Source organism: Pinus tabuliformis, chromosome 2_2 (assembly GCF_031772625.1).
Source record: "Pinus tabuliformis cultivar Carrire ecotype Pingquan chromosome 2_2, CPIR1, whole genome shotgun sequence".
NCBI classification, from domain to species: domain Eukaryota; kingdom Viridiplantae; phylum Streptophyta; class Pinopsida; order Pinales; family Pinaceae; genus Pinus; species Pinus tabuliformis.
In genome coordinates this window covers 451,759,041-451,779,237 of record NC_142300.1, presented here as the reverse complement: position 1 = coordinate 451,779,237, position 20,197 = coordinate 451,759,041, and positions in this window count along the sequence as shown.

Here is a 20,197-nt window from a genome sequence, read left to right as displayed (position 1 = left end):
ACTATTGCATGTGATCATTTCAAATAGAAGAACAATACTATAAAAACTTACATCAAATCATCAATAGAAGTACTTGGGAGTTCACACCTATTGCCACCCAACCTAGAATTGTTCTCTCCAGTTCACCACCGAGATGAGAAGGTCTTGGCCCAGGTCTCAACATCCTTTTACTGATCCCTTCCAAAGGTATTTAATACCTTTCATTCATGATAGAGTTTCTTTTAGCAGTGTCTCGCTTTTGTGGAATTCCCTAGCCACTTGGCTAGGTCTTTCCATAAAAGCCCGCCTTTCTCTCGTGCGAAGATTTTATGTTTTTCCACGTTTAGCTTCTTTCTCCTGCCAAAGAACTTAATGGACCTTTGCCTCCCATCCATTAAGCTTATCTAGAATTTCATCTAGAATCTTATCACTAAGACAAGGTAAACATCTCTTTTCTAAATGTTTCAATCTCAAGTACATACATCCTATTTTTTATTAGTAATTATCCTTTTACAAAATTTTATATATATATATATATATATATATATATATATATAGTTTTTCTGCCATAACTCAATCTAACCAAACAATACTATTGCAAAGAAGGATATTATAGAAGCCTCGTGTTCGTAAGATGAAAGATTAAATGATTTTATTAAATTCTCTCCAAATAAATTACAAGTAAATAGTCTTGTTAAATTTCCTCCATATCATTATAATGTAATATGTGAATTAGTCTTCTATATATATTCATTCAAAAATATCTAAAGTTTTGATTTATAAATAAATTTTTTCATTCAACTTTTACACAACTTAACATGATAAAAACTATTATATGAAATATTTATAAAATTTAAACATGTTTTCTTATTAAAATAATAACTTATACTAATAATTTAAAAAGAAATAACTTAATATCAATATTAACAATTAAAATGAAATTAACCCTTCACATTAAAATAAATATGCCCTGACCCGGATGCGGGTGGCAGCTTGAGGATCGATTGAACAAGTTGCATCGGGCAGCTGGCATCATCCGGTGGCTAGACAGGACGGTTCTGCTAAGCATTAAAGTCTTTAAATGCTGAGGAGACGGCAAGGAATGTGGGAGATGGGTTTAAACATGGCGAGCTTAAGCGCCCTGTACTCTGAATCGACGGGAGATGCTCTGTCTGGTTCGAGACAGTTCCAAGCGGATGTCTATTTAATGGAGCATTGGCTCCAGGTTTGGAAAGCGTGGAGTATTGTTATGAATTCTGGTGATAATGGTGGAAAGGTGCCCAATTCGGGCTTTGTGAGGAGTTGCAGAGGTTTCACCTCTGTCCAGAGTGCGCTCTCTTCGCTCTCGGCTGTGCAGAGGAAAGTGAGGTACCATAATTCTGTCTCGGCTTTTCTTAAGGATTTTCTGTGTGAAAGAGTCACGGCTTTGCCTCCCCTCTCAGGGATTACTGGTTCCACGTCCTGGCACTTCGTCTGTCAGTATTAAGTGCTTGAGATCTCCCATGCTCATGGCCCCGCATCAAAGAGGAGTCCCGAGAAGAGGAGGAGTGTGGGGGATAAGAAGAAGGCAGGAAGCTCAAGCCAGAGCAATTCCTCTGCTTGCCATAGTTGCGCCTCCTTCTTCTCCCTCAGAGGAGTCGGATCCTTCTGAAAGCCAGGTTCATACCTCCCGCTTCACCTTGCGAAATCATCGCTTGTCTCTTTCATGATAACAGTGATTGCCATGGAGGAAGAGGAGGAAACTGTTAACCAGGAGGAGGACGATGGGGATCAAGTTCAAACTCGAAATGCCCAGGCGATTGCGGAGGTTGGTAATGCAGAAGATCCTCCTCCAGATGATATCAATCCTGTGGCACCTGTTGTTGCACTGGTCACGCATGCGCAGCCGGTTCATCCACCGAAAATTCGCCTGGAAGATATAGGAGATGCTACCATGTTTGACTGGCTTCCTCTCCCGCCAGAAGTCGATAATAATGCACAAGGTGAGCCTCCGAAGACTTAATTCTCGCTTCTTCTCTTGTTTGATGGTCATGTTTTGGTGGGGATTCTTCTCTATCCGCGGCGCCTAGTTTTTGTTATTGGGTAGGGGACCTTTCAGAGTTCGTGGTGTCTCCAGAACTCTGGAAATAATGGTCTCTTTACTCTCCTTCGTTACAATGCTACCAGCAGCAAACCACAAGACACAAGCTATGAATCAATGGTTAGCCAACTCAGCTTACTGCTGTTCTTTTGATGGGGTCTCTTGTGTAAGTCAGGTGGCCTGCAACAGCTTCGCCTATGTTCACTTCCATGGAATCTCTCTTTGTAATTCAGGTGGCCTCTCGCACCTGTTTTGTTCTTCTGACAAAGGGTGGCCTTATGCATCCTCAGAGACTAAGTCCTCTTTGTAAATATTTTTTCTTCTTTTAATACAATAGCGTAGTCTTTACACAGAAAAAAATAAAAATAAATATGCCCTGGTTTTTTTTTCATTCCACGTATGAGTAGAAACTATTAGGTGTGAGATATATATAGAATTTAAAAATATTTTTATTGGAAAAAATAACATAGTTTAATCTATCAAAATTAAAAAAGTTAAAATGAAATTAACTGTTCAAGTTCAAATGTAAGTTCTTTTTCAAATTTAATCCCACGGCCGGAGAAAATACGACAAACCAAATTGCAGAGACTTGTGGACCGAATTGCTACCATTAACTTAACTTGGTGATAAATTTAATGACTAATTCATAGGCCGCCATGGCGACACAGAATTGCCAACCAGAAACTTCCAGATTAGTGTTAGCAACCCGTCCATTGTATTGCCACGTCTGGAGTGACTTAATCAAGTGGACTGAATGATTTGATTAGTAGGCTTCCATGAATTTTCACATGTGGATGGAGGAGTTGTTTTGAGTGGAGTTGTTTTTAGTGTGATTTTTTTGACATTATTTTTATTAGAATTTGGTGGAAAAAGTTGAGGTAAAACTTTGATTTGTGTTATTTAAACGAGCACATTAAAAAATCCTTAAAATACTTGATTACACAGAATTACCCAACAAAACTTGTGATTTTACTCATCGAAACTTGTGATTTGATTTTGGCATTGCTATTGCTATAAACTTTTCAAGTCACTGTGCTGCACCGTTGTGTTTGGGGCACCTCTAATATTTATAATATATTTATTTAGAATGCCTGTGAGTGAATTGATTACATGTCTAGGGTCGTCGTTTATGAAATCATTGAAAGCACTCTTCAACTGGCTCTGCACGATATGCAGATGAAGCCGAAAAGATACGTGGAAATCATGAACTGAATACGCGGTAAAAAGACACATGAAAACAATGTTGCGAGTGAGTGCATAAAGGCCGAAAGAATGAATGCAGTCGGTGAATGAATTGATTTTTTTTGAATGCAGTCAGTGAATGAATTGATGTTTTTTTTTTTCCATTTATATTTAATTATTTTGAATTTCAGGTATAATTAAAATAGCAATTTAAAGATTTTTGAAATTATAGGAATCAGTTATTGAGTCGGTTTCATATTTGTATGGTAAAGGGTCATGATTAGTGATATCACTAGGAAATTTGAACATCTAGTTTATATAACATTTCATTTTCAAGGTACTTGTTAATTTATATGCCCAACAGAGTTAAAAGAATAATTTCCTAAAGTGGCAGAGCTTTACTAACTTATTTTCTTGCATTCTAAGAAGGTTAGCTCTTAGCAAGACCAAACAATTTTAAATAATAATAAAATTGTAATTGAAATAATAATTTTATTGAGAACTATTAAATTTTATTAAAAAATAAAAAATATACACACTCAGATTATACAATTTTAATTAATCGAACACTTTATTAAATATATACTAATAACATTATTTTTTTTATTAATTATTAATAAAATTAATAAAATAAAAATTATATTTTAATTAAAATACTACCTCGAAATTAGATTCACAATAGTCATTTTTATAATATTTTTAATACATACTCAATATATTTATAAATATAAATATGTTTTTCTACATATTCTTTAATTATATATAAATATATAGATGAAATATCTAAACACATATATATAATTGATGACGACTAACTTAACAAAGCTATATCATCCAAATCCATGACTATATTGCAAGCTAAGCCTACTCCATTATTTACTCTAGATCGAAATCAACATAGCGATCCAATTTTAATGAGATTCTTAATGACCTAGTTTTTGGGAACAATTTTTAAAAACAAACTCAATTAACTCTATATAAACATCTAATTTCATATTAGCCAATGACATCCCTTTCCATTTCTTTTTACATTATTTTTAAGTTATTTTTAAGTTTGGTTTTTGTTTTTTTAAGTTTTCTTTTGATTGTACTTTTGAATTTAATATTAATATATTAGAGGAAGTATTATTAATCTTGGCTTTACTAAGGGATTATAGCTTTCATCCCACCATCAAAAGCTTTTTTCATTTATTATTTTTCAATAAGATTTTATTATTTTGGAAAAGTATATTAATTTTAGTTTTTTAAAAGCAAAATTTATTTATTGAATATTTTTATTTCTTATTTATTTTTTATTGACTAACACTTTTTAATGAGATTTGATGAATGTAAAATAGTAATTCAAAGTGGTTAAGAGTGTTGAACCAGTGGTGAAACCACTAGTGAGGACAAGCATTGTTAGGCTCATTCATCAATGTTATCTAAAAAAACCATGCCACCTGGAATTACTTTTATAATGGTCTCTAAGATGGCATACTTTCACGACCTTCCTTTCTTGCATCCTAGAAAGACTAGCTCCTAGCCAAATAAAACAATTTTAAATAATAATAAAATTGCAACTTAAATAATAGTTTTATTTAGAATTTTAAATTTTAATAATAATAAAAAAAATTATGGACACTCACATTATATAATTTTCCTTAGTCAGATACTTTATTAATTATATGTTAATAACATTATTTTTCTATTAATTATTAATTATATATGGAAACTAATAAAAAATATATTAATTATATATCAAAACTAATAAAATAAAATTATACATTTTGAATAAAATATTGTTTGGGAATTAGTTCCACACTAATCATTTTTAAACTATTTTTAATACATATTAAATATTTTTATAAATGTAAATATGTTGTTCTATCTATTTTTTAATTATATATAGACATATAGATAAAATAAATGGACACATCGATAAAATTTATCATATTACGAAGGAAAAGTAATTCAACAAATTTATTTCATCCAAATCCCATGACTATCTTGCAAGCTAAGCTACCTACGTATTTAAAGTACATCTAGATCAAGATCAACATGGGGATCCAATTCTAATGATATCCTCAATGGCCTAGTTTTTGGGAACAAATTTTAAGAACAAACTCAGTTAACTCCATAGTAAATATCTAATTCCATATTAGGTAATGGCATCCCTTCCCTTCCATATTAGGCAATGACATCCATTCCCATTTCTTCTTACATTAATTTTTTTTTGGTTTTCTTTTCTTTTGATTTTCCTTTTAAATTTAACAATATTAGAGGAAGTATTATTAATTTTTACTTTAGTGAGGGTTTTCATTCCACCATATCGGAAGCTTTGTATTCTCATTATTTTGAAAAAGTATATTAAGTTTAATTTAAAAAAAAAATATTTATTGAATATTTTAATTTCTTATAATAAAAAAATTATGGATAAGGTATTGTAACACTATTTAATGAGGCTTGATGAATGTAAAATACATTTTATTATTTTTAGTCAGTGTGGATGTTAAGTACTTTTCACTATTTATCACATAATAAAACTAATTTATATTTATAAATTAAATGATTGGCCTATTTGAAGGCTTTAACACTACATATCAAAGCACCCAACCACATGTCACATGAGTCAATGTTCATTCTACTCTATGTTCCTATAGTTAATGTTAATTATAATCTATTCCTTTTCCTATTGCCACAACTTTGATTTGTCCTTTGGTATGTCCTCTACACAAGTTTCTTCATGATGGTGACTACTTTCAGGAATGGTCTTCTAGGTGGTGGTTCCTACTTGCAGAAGGTGGTGACAACAATGATGACAATGTCTAAGTACTCTTATTTATCTCCTAATAGATCTCACCTACAACCTAATCATATATCTTGTTAGGATATTTCGACACATAGGAAGTAGTTAAGTATAACTTGGTCTAGTATAGAGTTAGGTAAAGTGTGTTTCTTTACCATGTACTTTTTATAACTTACAATCCAACGGTCACGATATGTAGTGATCCGACGGTTCATTCTCTCCTCAGTATTACCGACACTTGATCCGTGGCTTAACACCCGATTGGTCCATGATCTCTATTTAAAGAGCATGGAGGGTCATTTGTAGGGTAACCATCCATGAGAGAAGCTTATGTAAATTTTCATTCTTTTATTAATAAATTGCCTGAAGTGGCTGCGTTGGCTCAGGCCGTGGACTGTTTCCCTCTTTGAGGGTTTTAACCACGTCAAAAATATTGGTGTATTGATCTGTGATCTGTGTGTGAGCAGTGTTCTTTGGTGTTCTGTCTGAGGAACTTACCCTGTAAATTCCTACATGGTATCAGAGCTATTTGAGGGCCGCGTCCATTGGTGATCCAAATCTGAAGCCGATATAACTGCATCCGACTACCGTTTCCTAGATCTACTGTTTCTGACTGCTTTCAGGCCGAGAGGATTTCTCTATTGTGTTAGGAGCATCTGTTCCAGTGAGGAACCCCTTTCGTTTCATGCGAAAAGGTTTCTGGTAGCCCTAGCTACGTCATTTTAAGATCTGGAGGTATACAGTGTTTCTTTGCAGTTTCTAGTTATTTTCTCTCTGTTTATTATTTCGGATTATTTAACTCCTTTTTTATTACCGGATCTATACCTTTCATTTCTGTGTATGCTCTTTGCCCCGTGACTCTGTGGGATCTGGGAAAATCAGAAAAAGAGAGGAAGGATTTTTCTCATGTGTATGCTCTTTTCCGCCGTGCATTAGTGTGATCTCAGAAAATCAGAAACATTGAGGAAAATATTTAGTTTCTGGGTAAAGCTAACTTCAAGCCATGAGGTTTGTTTTTTTTGTCTGTCTGTGTTGGGTTTTCTGTTTTCTGTTTTGTAGCAAAAAATAGTTTTCTCAAGTAAGCACGCAGCCCAAAGCTTCAGCGACTAAAAAAAAAAAACCCTTCCTCTTTTCCAAAAATTACTAAACTTTTAGTTTAGCTCACTTGGTCCAAAGCTACTTTATGAGAGTAGAGGTCTTGAGTTCAAGTCTTCTTTTTGTTGAGATAATTAGATTAAGTTTGGAAAGGGGGTGGATTTTTTTAAATATAACATTATCATTCATTTCCGCACATTCCCGCACTTCGTCGGCATCTTCATCAACTTTTCTTCAAAAAGCCATAACTTCTTCATCTGAAAGCCGTTTTTAGAGCCTTTTTTTTTTTAACCAGCCTAATTTTTCGAGATCCTTCCATTGGAACACTTAGTTTCAGCATCTATAGCATCAGTTTCTGTTAAAATGGAAAGTTCATGCCAAGTTATTCTTGACAGCACCAACTACTTCCAATGGTGGTCCTGCATTGTGGATTTACTTAGAAGTAAAGGTCTCTACAGAATAGCCTTAGGCCAAGAAACCAAACCAAAAGATGAAGATAAGGATGAAGATAAGGTAGCTAAATGGGAAAATAGGCAAGATCAATCACGTGGGTTGATGGGGATGTCTATTTCTCCAGATCTTAGATTCCATATTGCAAAACTTGATACTCCTGAGGAAGAAATGAAATAGGTCACTAAAGTTTTTGGAATAAAAAATGAACTTAAAGCCCATCAACTCGAAAATGCGTTGCTTACATTGGACCCCAATAATTTTTCTTGCATTAAAGATTTTTTGTCCAAGTTCAAGACCCTTAGACTTCTCTTCGAAGGTGTTAAGGTTAAGAAAGAAGATAGTAACCTTATCTATTCCATTCTTACTAAGTTGGGACCAGCCTATTCTGTGCTTGTTTCCACCTTCCATTTTACAAGAGAAGCCTTCATTTCTCAAGGACAAGCCTACAAGTCCCATTCCTTTGATTCCTTTTGTGATTCTTTAATTAAGAGAATAGGGAAAACTCTTACACCTTGGTCTTCTTAATCTTGGAAACTCTTCTAAGAAAGCGTTAGCTTCATAGCAGCAACCAAATTCAAAGAATCCTAAGAAGTTGTATCCTAAAAGGAATGGTCCTAAACCAAACAAGGGTCCTAAGCAATTTCAGCCTCAAAATGAAAAATCATTTCAACAAAATGATAAGACAAATAAAAACAAAGGGAAGAAGACTAATAGACATTGCAACTTTTGTAATTGAGATGGCCACTTAGAATCCAAATGTTTTAAGAAGATGGAAGCCTTGGAAGCAGCAATGAAGAAGCATAACATCCATTTGGAGCACTCTTCAACTTCAACTTCATCTTCAGGAATAACACTTTCTGCATGTGGTTGTCAAGCATCTCGGTCTAGCTATGCACTAAATGTATCTTCTTATTCTCATTCTCATGAGTGGCTCATTGATTATGGATCTTCTTATCACATGGACAAAAACAAAGCCATGTTTTCTTCTTGAAATGATTGTAACACCAAAAATATATATGTTGGTGATGATAGATATCTTAGTGTTGTAGGGACTAGAACTATTCATATAGACAATGGTCAATTTAATGATGTATTATGTGTTCCAACCTTATCCTGCAACCTTCTATCTGTATATCAGATAACTCATTCAGGTGACGGTAAAATTGTTGAATTTTCACCTCACGATGTTGTAATTAAGGACCTAAGAGATCCTAGACAGATTTTAGCTACTGGCACTGTTGATGATTCTACAAGGTTGTATAAGTTTCACAACTTTGGGTCATCAAATCTTTCCTCAGTATTTGTTGCTCATAACGATGAAGTGAGCAAACTTTGGCATGAGCGATTTGGTCACTTAAACTATCGCTCCCTTCAAAATATATGTAAAGAAAATATGGTGATAGGTATTCCAATGGTATCTTGCAGAGATGGTGTTTGTTCTAGATGTGTACTCGAAAAACATCATCGAGATAGTTTTGAAAAACGTGCCTCTTGGCACGCCTCAGCCCCTTTACAGCTTGTGCATAGTGATTTATGTGGTCCACTTCCAGTTGTTTCATTCTCTGGCTAGAATTATTTCTTAACTTTCATTAATGATTTCTCCAGACGCACTTGGGTATACTTCTTAAAACTCAAGAGTGAAGTATTTAACATGTTCTTGGCCTTTAAGGCCTTTGTTGAAAAACAATCTGGACATCAAATTCTTAAGCTAAGATCTGATAATGGTGGAGAATATGTTAACAACAAATTCATCAACTTTTGCGCTGAGAATGGAATTCAAATGCAACATACTGTTCCATATACTCCACAACAAAATGGTGTAGCTGAAAGGAAGAATCACACCTTAAAGGAAATGGCTAATTGTATGCTTCAATCTAAAGGACTTGGTCTTAATTTTTGGGCAGAAACAATTAATTGTGCAAATTACATAATAAATCGCACTCCTACTAAGGTTTTAAAGAATATCACTCCATAAGAAGCATTGAGCTCAATTAAACCAGATGTATGTCACTTTCGTGTTTTTGGAAGTGAAGCATGGGCCCATATTCCAGATGAGAAACATAAAGCTTTAGAACCTAAGAGTGAAAAATGTATTTTTGTTGGATATTCTAAAGATGTCAAAGGATATAGACTTATTCCACTTAAGTCCAAAAATGTTATCATTAGAAGAGATGTAAAGTTTGCTGAAAATATATCGGCCTACGGGCCTAGTTCGGCGGATGTGCCACCTCTCCCTATCTCTTCTACTTTTGAAAATATTTCCTCTTCAGATGATGAAAGCGAGGATGACAATCCTCCCCCAGCTTCTCAAGATCCTCCTTCAGCTCCTCAGCTTCCAAAATGGGTCTGTGCTACTCGGGATGCAGCAGGTGATCTTGTCGGTGATCCTATAGATCAGCGACGTACACGTTCTCAATTTGATAGAGCCTCTTCTTTACTAGCTCAAGCTTCAGTGAATTATGATCCTGACATCTTTCAGAAGCTTCAGGCGATTCAGATTGGGAAGAAGCTATGAATGAAGAATATCATTCATTATTGGCAAATGATACATGGGATCTTGTTCCTCTACCAAAGGGACGGAAACTTGTTAGATGCAAATGGGTTTATAGAACCAAGTATGGACCAGATGGGAAAGTTGATAAACATAAAGCTCGTCTTGTTGCTAAGGGTTTTTCACAAGTTGAAGGCATTGAATACACTGAAACCTTCTGCCCTGTTGCCAAAATGAACTCTATCCGCCTTGTTCTCTCCCTTGCTGCCTCTTTCAAATGGGAAGTCCATCAGATGGATGTTAAATCTACCTTCTTGCATGGGGACTCGCATGAAGAAATCTATATTGAACAACCTATTGGCTTTATACAAACAGACTCCAGCCTTGTATGTCGGCTTATGAAATCCCTTTATGGTCTCAATCAATCTCCTCGAGCTTGGTATGCCAAAATGGATAACCTTCTTTTAGAAACTGGCTTTTCTAGGTGTCATTCTGACAATACTGTCTACACCAAGAAAGTGGGCAAGTCTCTTATCATTCTTGTTCTTTATGTTGATGATATTATCCTGACTGGTAGTGATCCCAACCTTATAAAGCATTTGAAGTCTAGCCTTAAAAGGAAGTTTGAAATGACAGACTTAGGACACTTACATTATTTTCTTGGTCTTCAAGTCTTGCAATCCAAGGAAGGTATTTCCCTTTCCCAGTCCAAGTATGCCTATCATATTCTACGCCATTTTCACATGGAAGACTGTAAGCCATCCCTTTCTCCCTTTCAGTCTAGAGTCAAAATTTCAGTCACTTGTACTTCTCCTGAAGTTGATGCTACCTTATACCGTTAACTTGTAGGAAAACTTTTGTATCTAACCCATAATTGTCCTGACCTTTCCTTTGTTGTTGGCCTTATTGCTCGGTTTATGCAAAACCCACATGAAAGTCATTGGAAAGCAGCTAAAAGAATACTTTGTTATGTTCGAGGCACAGTTCAATTTTGGATTCATTACAGTGCCGAAGCAGCTCCTCTATTGGTTGGTTTCACTAATTCCGATTGGGCTGGTGACCCTGATGATCAAAAGTCTACTGTAGGTTATGTGTTCACTCTTGGTTCAGGACGTATTACATGGGCTTGCAAGAAACAAGGTGCCATTTCTCTTTCTTCAGCAGAAGCAGAGTATCGTGGTGCCGTAGAAGCTAGTAAGGAAGCCTTGTGGCTTCATCAGATCCTGTCAGAGTTTGGCTTTCAGCAGCAGCATCTGACCACACTTTGGTGTGATAATCAAAGTGCCATTCAACTATGCAAAGATCCAGTCCAACATCAGCGTAGCAAACACATTGAACTGCACATGCACTTCATCAGAAAGCTCATTCATGACCATGTTCTTGAAGTGCAATATTGTTCAACAGATGATCAAGTTACAGACATCTTTACAAAGGCTCTCACAGAGGCGAAGTTTACTAAACTTTGATTTTTGGTTGGAGTTCAGGAAGTTGTCACTAAGGGGGGATAGGCTCTAGTGCCTCCTTCCTTCTCCTATTCTGTCATATTTGTACATCCTTCAATCCTATCCCAAGTTGTTCTTAAGGGGGGATGTTAGGATATTCCGACACATAGGAAGTAGTTAAGTATAACTTGGTCTAGTATAGAGTTAGGTAAAGTGTGTTTCTTTACTATGTACATTTTGTAACTCACAATCTAATGGTCACAATATGTAGTGATCCAACGGTTCATTCTCTCCTCGGTATTACCGACACTTGATCCATGGCTTAACACTCGATTGGTCCATGATCTCTATTTAAAGAGCATGGAGGGTCATTTGTAGGGTAACCGTCCATGAGAGAAGCTTATGTAAATTTTCATTCTTTTATTAATAAATTGCTTGAAGTGGCGGCGTTGGCTCAGGCCGTGGAATGTTTCCCTCTTTGAGGGTTTTAACCGCATCAAAAATACTGGTGTATTGATCTGTGATCTGTGTGTGAGCGGTGTCCTTTGATGTTCTGTCTGAGGAACTTACCTTGTAAATTCCTACATATCTATCATTGCTTATCTTTTGTATGAATTTCTTGAATAATACCCTGCAAAATGTATAAGTTTTGAAGATTTCATTGAGAAAGACCACTTTTACTATAACTTAGATTAGAGAAAAGATTAAACTATATGTTAACAATGTCTTTCTATTGAACAATACAATGCTTTTATTTTCATTTTTGCAAAGAAAGAGCAACAATGGCAATCCTAAAGATATAAGGAACATCATATCAATGTATAACCTTGGATCTAGTGGGTGGATTTATATATAGTAGTGTGTCAAAGTATCAAAGGAAATATTGTGTTGATTGGCTTACCCCACATTATGTTTCAATTATCTATTCTAACTTATTGGTACACAAATTGAAAAAAAGTTTCATATTTTTGTATTACTAATAGAAATTTCAACTAACAAAGTGGTGGTTATTCTTAGTAAAATAAAAGAACTTACCCTCTCTTCTAAGCTATGACTATAGGTTGGCTGGCCTAGTAGAGCTCTAACATGAATTTACTTTAGCTTCTACATTTTGAAAGTCTTGAAATTTACTTTTCCAGAATTTTGAATCTAATCCACTAAATTGTCAATCTTACTCTACTTTGTTTTAGCCATTATTTTCTCTTTCTCCTTGTCGAGGAAAAATAAATTTTATTAGCTTCCCATTGGCCTCTTGATATCTTCCATGTAAAACAAGAATTGCACATTTTTTTCAAAAAATTCCCAATTCGCATGAACCATGTGAATAATACTATCATTCACACTAATAGCAAGAAGGAAAACTCAAGGTCGGGTCTATAAATCCTTTATACCATAGAGAAAAGTAGTATTATATACTAGATTACATAAATTGAATAGTAGATTTAGTTATATATTACGCAGCAAAACAATTAATTGATAAGTTTTTCAAAATAAAGAGGTTACTTAGGTAAAGTACACATGAAATAGAAACAATGCAACCTCTATTTACGATAAATGAAGCACTTCAACTAGATTTTTATCTAGTTTAGGTGCTACTACCTTATATTTTTCCTCTATTGATCCATCCTTTGTAACATCAATCCATTACCAATTTGATATTATCCAATGGATTCAATAGTTTCAGCTCCTTACCTAGCAGTTTAAGATTTTTACCTTTTTGATTATGTGAGGAAGCATCTCATCCTATTTTGGCTCATTTTCTCTCACCCCTCTTACTATGCTTTAACAATCAACAAATTCATAGGAGATAATGCTCATTTTCTATCACCACTCTTAAGATGCCTCAAAATCCAACAAATTCATAGGAAATAAGAAGTAAGAAACTATATACATCTCAAAGAAAGGAGGAGTAGATGGCACATTAGAAGCACAAGAATTGAAATAGAGATAATGGAGGAGCATAACGAAGCCTTGCTAAATCAATTATCAACTGATTTGTGTACATCATAATATGTGTAAAACACTTTTTATTCATGGTAATTCCAAAAATGGATGATATTAATAGCACTTATAATTATATTCCGTACAACAATAAGGGAGGTAAGCCAATGAAAACTACCCAATTTGATTCTCCTCTCCATACTTATGAAATTACGAGGAGAACACTAATGTGCAATGTGGTAAGAGTTGAACAATAACATGCTCATATTTACTAACATTGCCTTCAACTAGTAATAACTCCTACAATTTTTGGGCCCTTTAGAGAATAATGATTCTACACATAAATGTGAAAGGAACAAATACTAGTTGAAACCAATTGGGGTTATCAGGTGGATATCCTAGTTTTGTCAAACCATATAACACTACTATTTTTTAGGAGTTTTTCAATAGAGAAGGAAATACAATGAGGTCAACCATAAATTCTATCTAAATGTCTATTGGAAAAAGAAACATTGTAAGTCAAATCAAAGAATCCATGTCTATGTGCTTATTAATCCAATATACTAATAGATTTAGTGCTATAATTTTTTTGAGAAGGCTAGTGTTGAGTAGCCAAATTGTCACCTTTTCACCATTCTAAACACTTTTATCAATCATTTTATTGCACTTATTTTCTCTTTTATTACATTCCTGGTTGCGTTTCTAATGAATGTCCCAAAATAAGCTTATGAATATTAAAGTAGTTAACTATTAGAAATGATTAATACTCATTTTACTGATGATGGTTTTCCTAACGTTGTTACTATGGCTCCTATGTAGTTACCATAACTAGCTTGTATGATTGTAATATCTACATAGATCTAGGGGGAATTTTGAAACATGGGTTTTGAGCTAGAGATGTTGACATGGATTTATGTTATCTAATTCATACCTACGTCACATCCATAAAACTCCAACTCATGTTCTATAATTTGGATAACTTATGTCAGGTAGAATCAGGGAAATAAATTTGGGAGGAATTTCTAGAGAAATGAAGATGAATCTGGAAAATTAGGGATGAGGGATTTTCTTAGAACATCCCCAATTATGTGATGTATGGCTAGTTTCTCCAAAAATTGCATGATTTGATAGATACACAAAATTCTTCTCGGAAGGTCTTTCTTGCTACAATCATTCACAAAACAACAATCCCAACAAAGAAACCAATTAGAAAATGAAATAACTCCAGCATATCCTTAAATGGTTTCATGATATATCAATCCAATGTAATCATATCTTGAGTTGTTTTCCAACAAAGATATTTCAAAAATAAGAAAACATGATATCTTATAAATTTGTCCATAACTTTGAAAATAGATTTAGGGGAATGGGTTCCAATTTGTCGCCTTGTTTCTTTGTATAAAATGACAAAGAGTGGTAAGAATGATATTAGAGAATGGTTCAACCCCTGGACTGGATGGTAGGATTTGTTTGTAGTGCATACATGTCTGTTACATATGTTTTTACTATGCTTATGGTCTATGAGCTTGTTGTGTATGCATGGTGGTGGTCATGGTTATAGTTGTGTTGTCATGTAGAAGTTGATGATGTTATTTTTAGGATGTTTTTGTCATAAATGTATGTTGGTTTTATATTAATTAGTTATGCATGTCATGATCTATATGTCGTTTTGCATGCATTGTGTCTAATTGGTGTTATAATTTCCACATCATGCATGGCAACTGGGATGATGATTGAGATGATGTTTATATACTGCTATGATTATGTTTATACATGTGTTGTGCTAATATGATTGATCTTACAGATGAGATATCCTCCCTTGAACTATACTGAGGTATGTTGGCTATTCTTATGTTTTGGTTTAGCTAACATGATATACTTGCAAGAAGAAGATCAAAGGTGACTAGCAGAATGGTGGACTACAGTTTATGAGATTCTCCCTATAGTTCAGATGAGCAACATGGTGATGGGTACTTTCTTGATATAGCAGAGACCTTTAGAATTTTGAAGGTAGAAATAAGAAGTTGCAAAGAATATATGGTAGAATAATTCAATCATAAGAGAGACTTACCAGGGCACATGAGAAACAAGCAGAGGTTAATGCATTCATCATTTAGAGCTTGTGAGACTTGCAGAGATAGTGACCACTTAGGATTTGTCATGGGTGGGAGGACAGGTCTAATGGCGCCTATGGTAGCAAGTCCCATGGTGGGCATAGGTTGGATAGAGATGGCATGGTCAGAGATCGAAGATTCTTTGATACACCTGATAGATGAGACATTGGACATGGGCTTTACTCTAGTTCTGGTTCAAACAAGTATCATGGTCAATATCATTATCATCTTTACAGAAGGAGTAATAGGGGATATTTGTTAGATGATTTCAAGAAATAAAAGCCACCTATGTTTGATGGAGAAATAAAGAAGTCATAAGATCTAGAAGCATGGTTGGTTGGGATGAACAAGTTCTTTGGATTGCATGATTTCTTAGAGAACATGAAGGCCATAATATCCATGTTTAGTCTTAAAGGAAAAGTAGAAATTTCATGGGAATATGTAAATAATGTCATAGGTATTCACGAAGAGAAGTTGAATTGGAGCGAGTTCGAGAGACTTTTTAGAATAAGTGTCTATCAGAGAGATACTATGATGAGAAGGAAAAAGAATTCTATGAACTAAAGATGGAATATATGACCGATGAGGAGTACACTAGCAGATTCTTGGAGTTGTTGAGGTATGTGCCTTATGTGAAGGAGTAGAAAGCAAAGACTCAAAGATTCATTAGTGGGTTGTTGGTACCATTCAAAGAAAAAATTAAGTTTAAAGAGCCTAGATCATTGGAGGAATCCATCATAAAGCTAAAGAATTGTTATGAGAAATCGAAGTGCATGTCTAAGACTAAGAAGGATTAGATAGGTGTTGAGAAGAACAAGGGAATATGGGATAGGAAGTGAACGAGACCTTGGGACATAGGTAACAAATAGAATGCAACACTGCCTAAGAAGTTCAATGCATTTGACAGAGGGTAGGGATTTTCGTCTAAGGAGAAGAACAAGGGTGAGGGCAGGAAGCCTTTATAGTGTTGGACTTATGGCAAGGATCATCGCAGGAGAGATTGTCCACAACATTAGGGTGGCAGACTACAGATTTACAATGCTCAAGAAGTACAGATAGTGGGGGATGTTGGATAGAGTATTCCTTGAATTTATGCAACATTATACAACATGTAGGTTGATCACCAAACATGTATTATCGAGATGGACAGTAAGCTTTGTGATCAAGTTGTTTCTTTTTTTATTGATCCTTGATTTAATTATAGTTATTTTAATCCTGACCTGGTGGATAAGTGTGGTTTGAATAAAGAAGTGCATCCAAAGTTTTGGTTAGCGCAGTTGGCTACAGGTACAAAGAAAAGAGCTCATCATTGGGTAAGAGCTTGTACATTTGAGTTGAATGGTATACCTACATCAGTGCATTTGAAGGTACTTCCATTGGGATCATACAATATATTGTTGGGCATGTACTAGTTGTATCTTCATAAGAACAAGGTGCATTGTTATGAGAAGGCTAATAAGAAGAAGGGTAAGAAGAAGGAAACATAAGTTAGAATGGTGACAACTATGCAGGCAAAGCGTAGTCATAGGAAAGGGCGTGTGTTATTTGTAGCACATATTTCCAATAATAAAGGTAAGGATGTTGAGGATGCAGAGGTCTTGAACAGGTACCTGATTTTACAATAGTTTCAGGATGTATTTTCCACTGAAATCCCATAGTTACTGCCTCATAGGAATGTGTTGTATTCATTGATGATATATTGATATATTCTAAGAATAAGGAAGAAAATTCTGAACATTTAGCAGCAATGTTGAGATTTCTAAGAGAGCATCCATTATATGCCAAGCTTAGAAAATAGTGTTTCTTTCATAGAAAGGTACATAAATTGGGACTTGTGGTTTCCAAGGAAGGCATAACAATGGATATGGAAAAGATAAAATATATTTTAGAATGAGAAGCTCCTAGGAATTTTGATGAGATAAGGTGATTAGCAGGTTATTACAGGAGTTTCATCAAGAACTTATCACATATTTCTTATCCTATTACATCATTGCAAAGGAAATGTAAGAAATTTGAATGGACAGAAGAATGTGCAACTAATTTCGAGCAATTGAAGTAGATGTTGACGAATTCTCTAGTTCTAAAAATCACTTATCCTAATAAAGAGTTCATGTTTGTGTAGATTTTCTTCCGGATCCATCGCATTCAATTTCTTTTTAGATCAACGTTTCAAACCAGCAATGGTGGTTCATCTTCAGGATGTGAGAGAATTAATTGAAAGACTGGTCTTATTTGTCAAATATATATAGGGATGCAAGAGATGCTTGCATGATTTGAATATATGACTACAAGAGAGGACTTGGGGGAGTCTTAATGTAGAAGAGACAAGTGGTATGTTACAAATCAAGGAAAATGAATCAGCAAGAGAAGAATTATGTTACACATGATCTTGAGTTGGAAATGATCATCCATGCCTTGAAGATGTAGAGACACTATCTTCTTGGTAGGTAGTTCATCTTGATGAGTGATCCCAATGGACTGAGATACCCATTTGACCAATCAAATCTAAATACCAAGAAATCTAGATGGTTGGCCATGATCAGTGAGTTCAATTTTGAGATCATGTACATCAAGGGGAAAGAAAACAAGGTTGCAGATGATCTTAGAAAAAGAGTACAACTGAATCATGTAGTAGCTATGAGCTCATATGGGATAGTTTTATAGGATTAGATCTTACAAATAGGTTCATAGGATGACAGGTATAGGGACCTTAGTCACAGGTTACAACATGATACAGGTGATGAGGATGTGGACTATCATCTCACAAAATATGATTTGGTTAGATTTAGGGACATGATATTTGTGATAGACAATAATGAGCTCAAGAAGCTTATCTTGAGGGAATTTCATGCTAAGTCGTATTCAGGTCACCCAGGATATCATAAACATTGGCATCAGTGAATATGCTATATTATTGGCTCAATTTAAAGAGGGAAATGGCAGAGTTTGTGGCTAGATGCTTTGATTTTCAATAGGTAAAATCATAGTGTAAGTATCAAGGTGGTTTATTACAACCGATTCCAATTCCAAGGTGGAAATGGGAGGTTGTTTCCATGGATTTCATTAAATTTTTGTCAAGGACATCTAGACAGCATGATTCTATCATGGTTGTAGTTGATAGGTTGACAAAGGTACCACCCTTCATTCCAATGAAGTCTATTTATTCAGTTAGCAACGTAGCACAAGTCTTAATCAAAGATATGGTGAGGCTGCATGTTGTACTGAAGAATATTATATCAAACAAGGATGCTAAGTTCACTTCTAGGTTCTGGAAAGAGTTATATGTAGGATTGGGTAGAGAGTTGGCCTTCAACATAACTTGTCATCTACAGATAGATGGAAATATAGAGAGGGTAAAAAAGATTTTGGAGGGCATGTTGAGAATGTATGTGATGCATCAATAATGAAAGTGCAAAGAGTGTCTTCCACTAGTTGAATTTGCATACAATGATGGGTATTAGGAGTCACTGAGGATGAGTCTATTTGAGGGAGTTTATGGGAGGAGTTGTAACATTCCTATCCATTGGAGTGATCCAGTAAACAAGGTGTTGATTGGACTAGAAATGTTTCCAAAGATGGAACAGGAAATGCGAGAAATCAAGAAAAATCTGAAGGCAACACAGGATAGGAAGAAGAGTTATGTAGACCAACATAGGCCATTTAAGGAGTTTCAGGTTGGGGAGCATGTGTATTTGCACATCAAGCACAAGAAAATCTCCTTGAGGATTGGGTCATGTGCAAATCTAACAACTTGATATTGCGAGCCTTTCGAGATCCTTGAGAGGATTGAACCAGTGGCCTATCAACTTGCACTACCTCCAACAGTGAATTTCCATGATGTTTTCCATGTTTCATTGCTTAAAATATATGTGAAAGATGTTGATCATGTTATTGATTAGTTTGTATTGCAGGTGGAACCAAAAGGAGAATTCTATTCAGAACCTCAGTGCATTTTTCATAGAAATGCGTTCATGCTCTGGAACTGAGCAATTGAGTAGGTTAAAGTGCAATGGAAGCACCTTGGGCCCGATGAAGTTACATGGGAGATAGTTTATCAAATGTGAGATATATATCCTTCATGTTTTGTAGTTGAGGAAAAGCAGATTTGGTATATATACTTATTTATGTATTGTTGTTATTGTAAATACAACAACGAGTTGCATTATAAATCTATAATAAGAGGTATGGTTGTCATGTTGGTTATGTTTTACAACAGGTTGTTCATTGTAAATACTACAACGAGCTAAGTTATAAAACTCCTTGGGTAGTATGTTTGTTTTTCAGTGGTCATGCTAGTTGTAGGTGTCATTGAACACCAGGGAAAATTTTAAGAACCCCTTCTAAATTTATAAATATAATAAATGGGCGAATCTCCATGGTATATAGGAAAAATGGAAGGAAATTTTATCAATAATATAATATGTATATATAATTTTTTGGCAAATCTCTCATCAGGCATGGCGAATATTTTACTCAATTATAAAATCTTGTAAGATCTTGGCGAGTCTTTCACTAAATAATAAAACTTTGTAAAGTCCTAGTGAATCTTAGCATAGGCTACATGCTGGTTTAATTCCCCCATTTAAATAGGTTACATTCCAGGTGAATACCATGGGTCAATACCATGTGCCATTT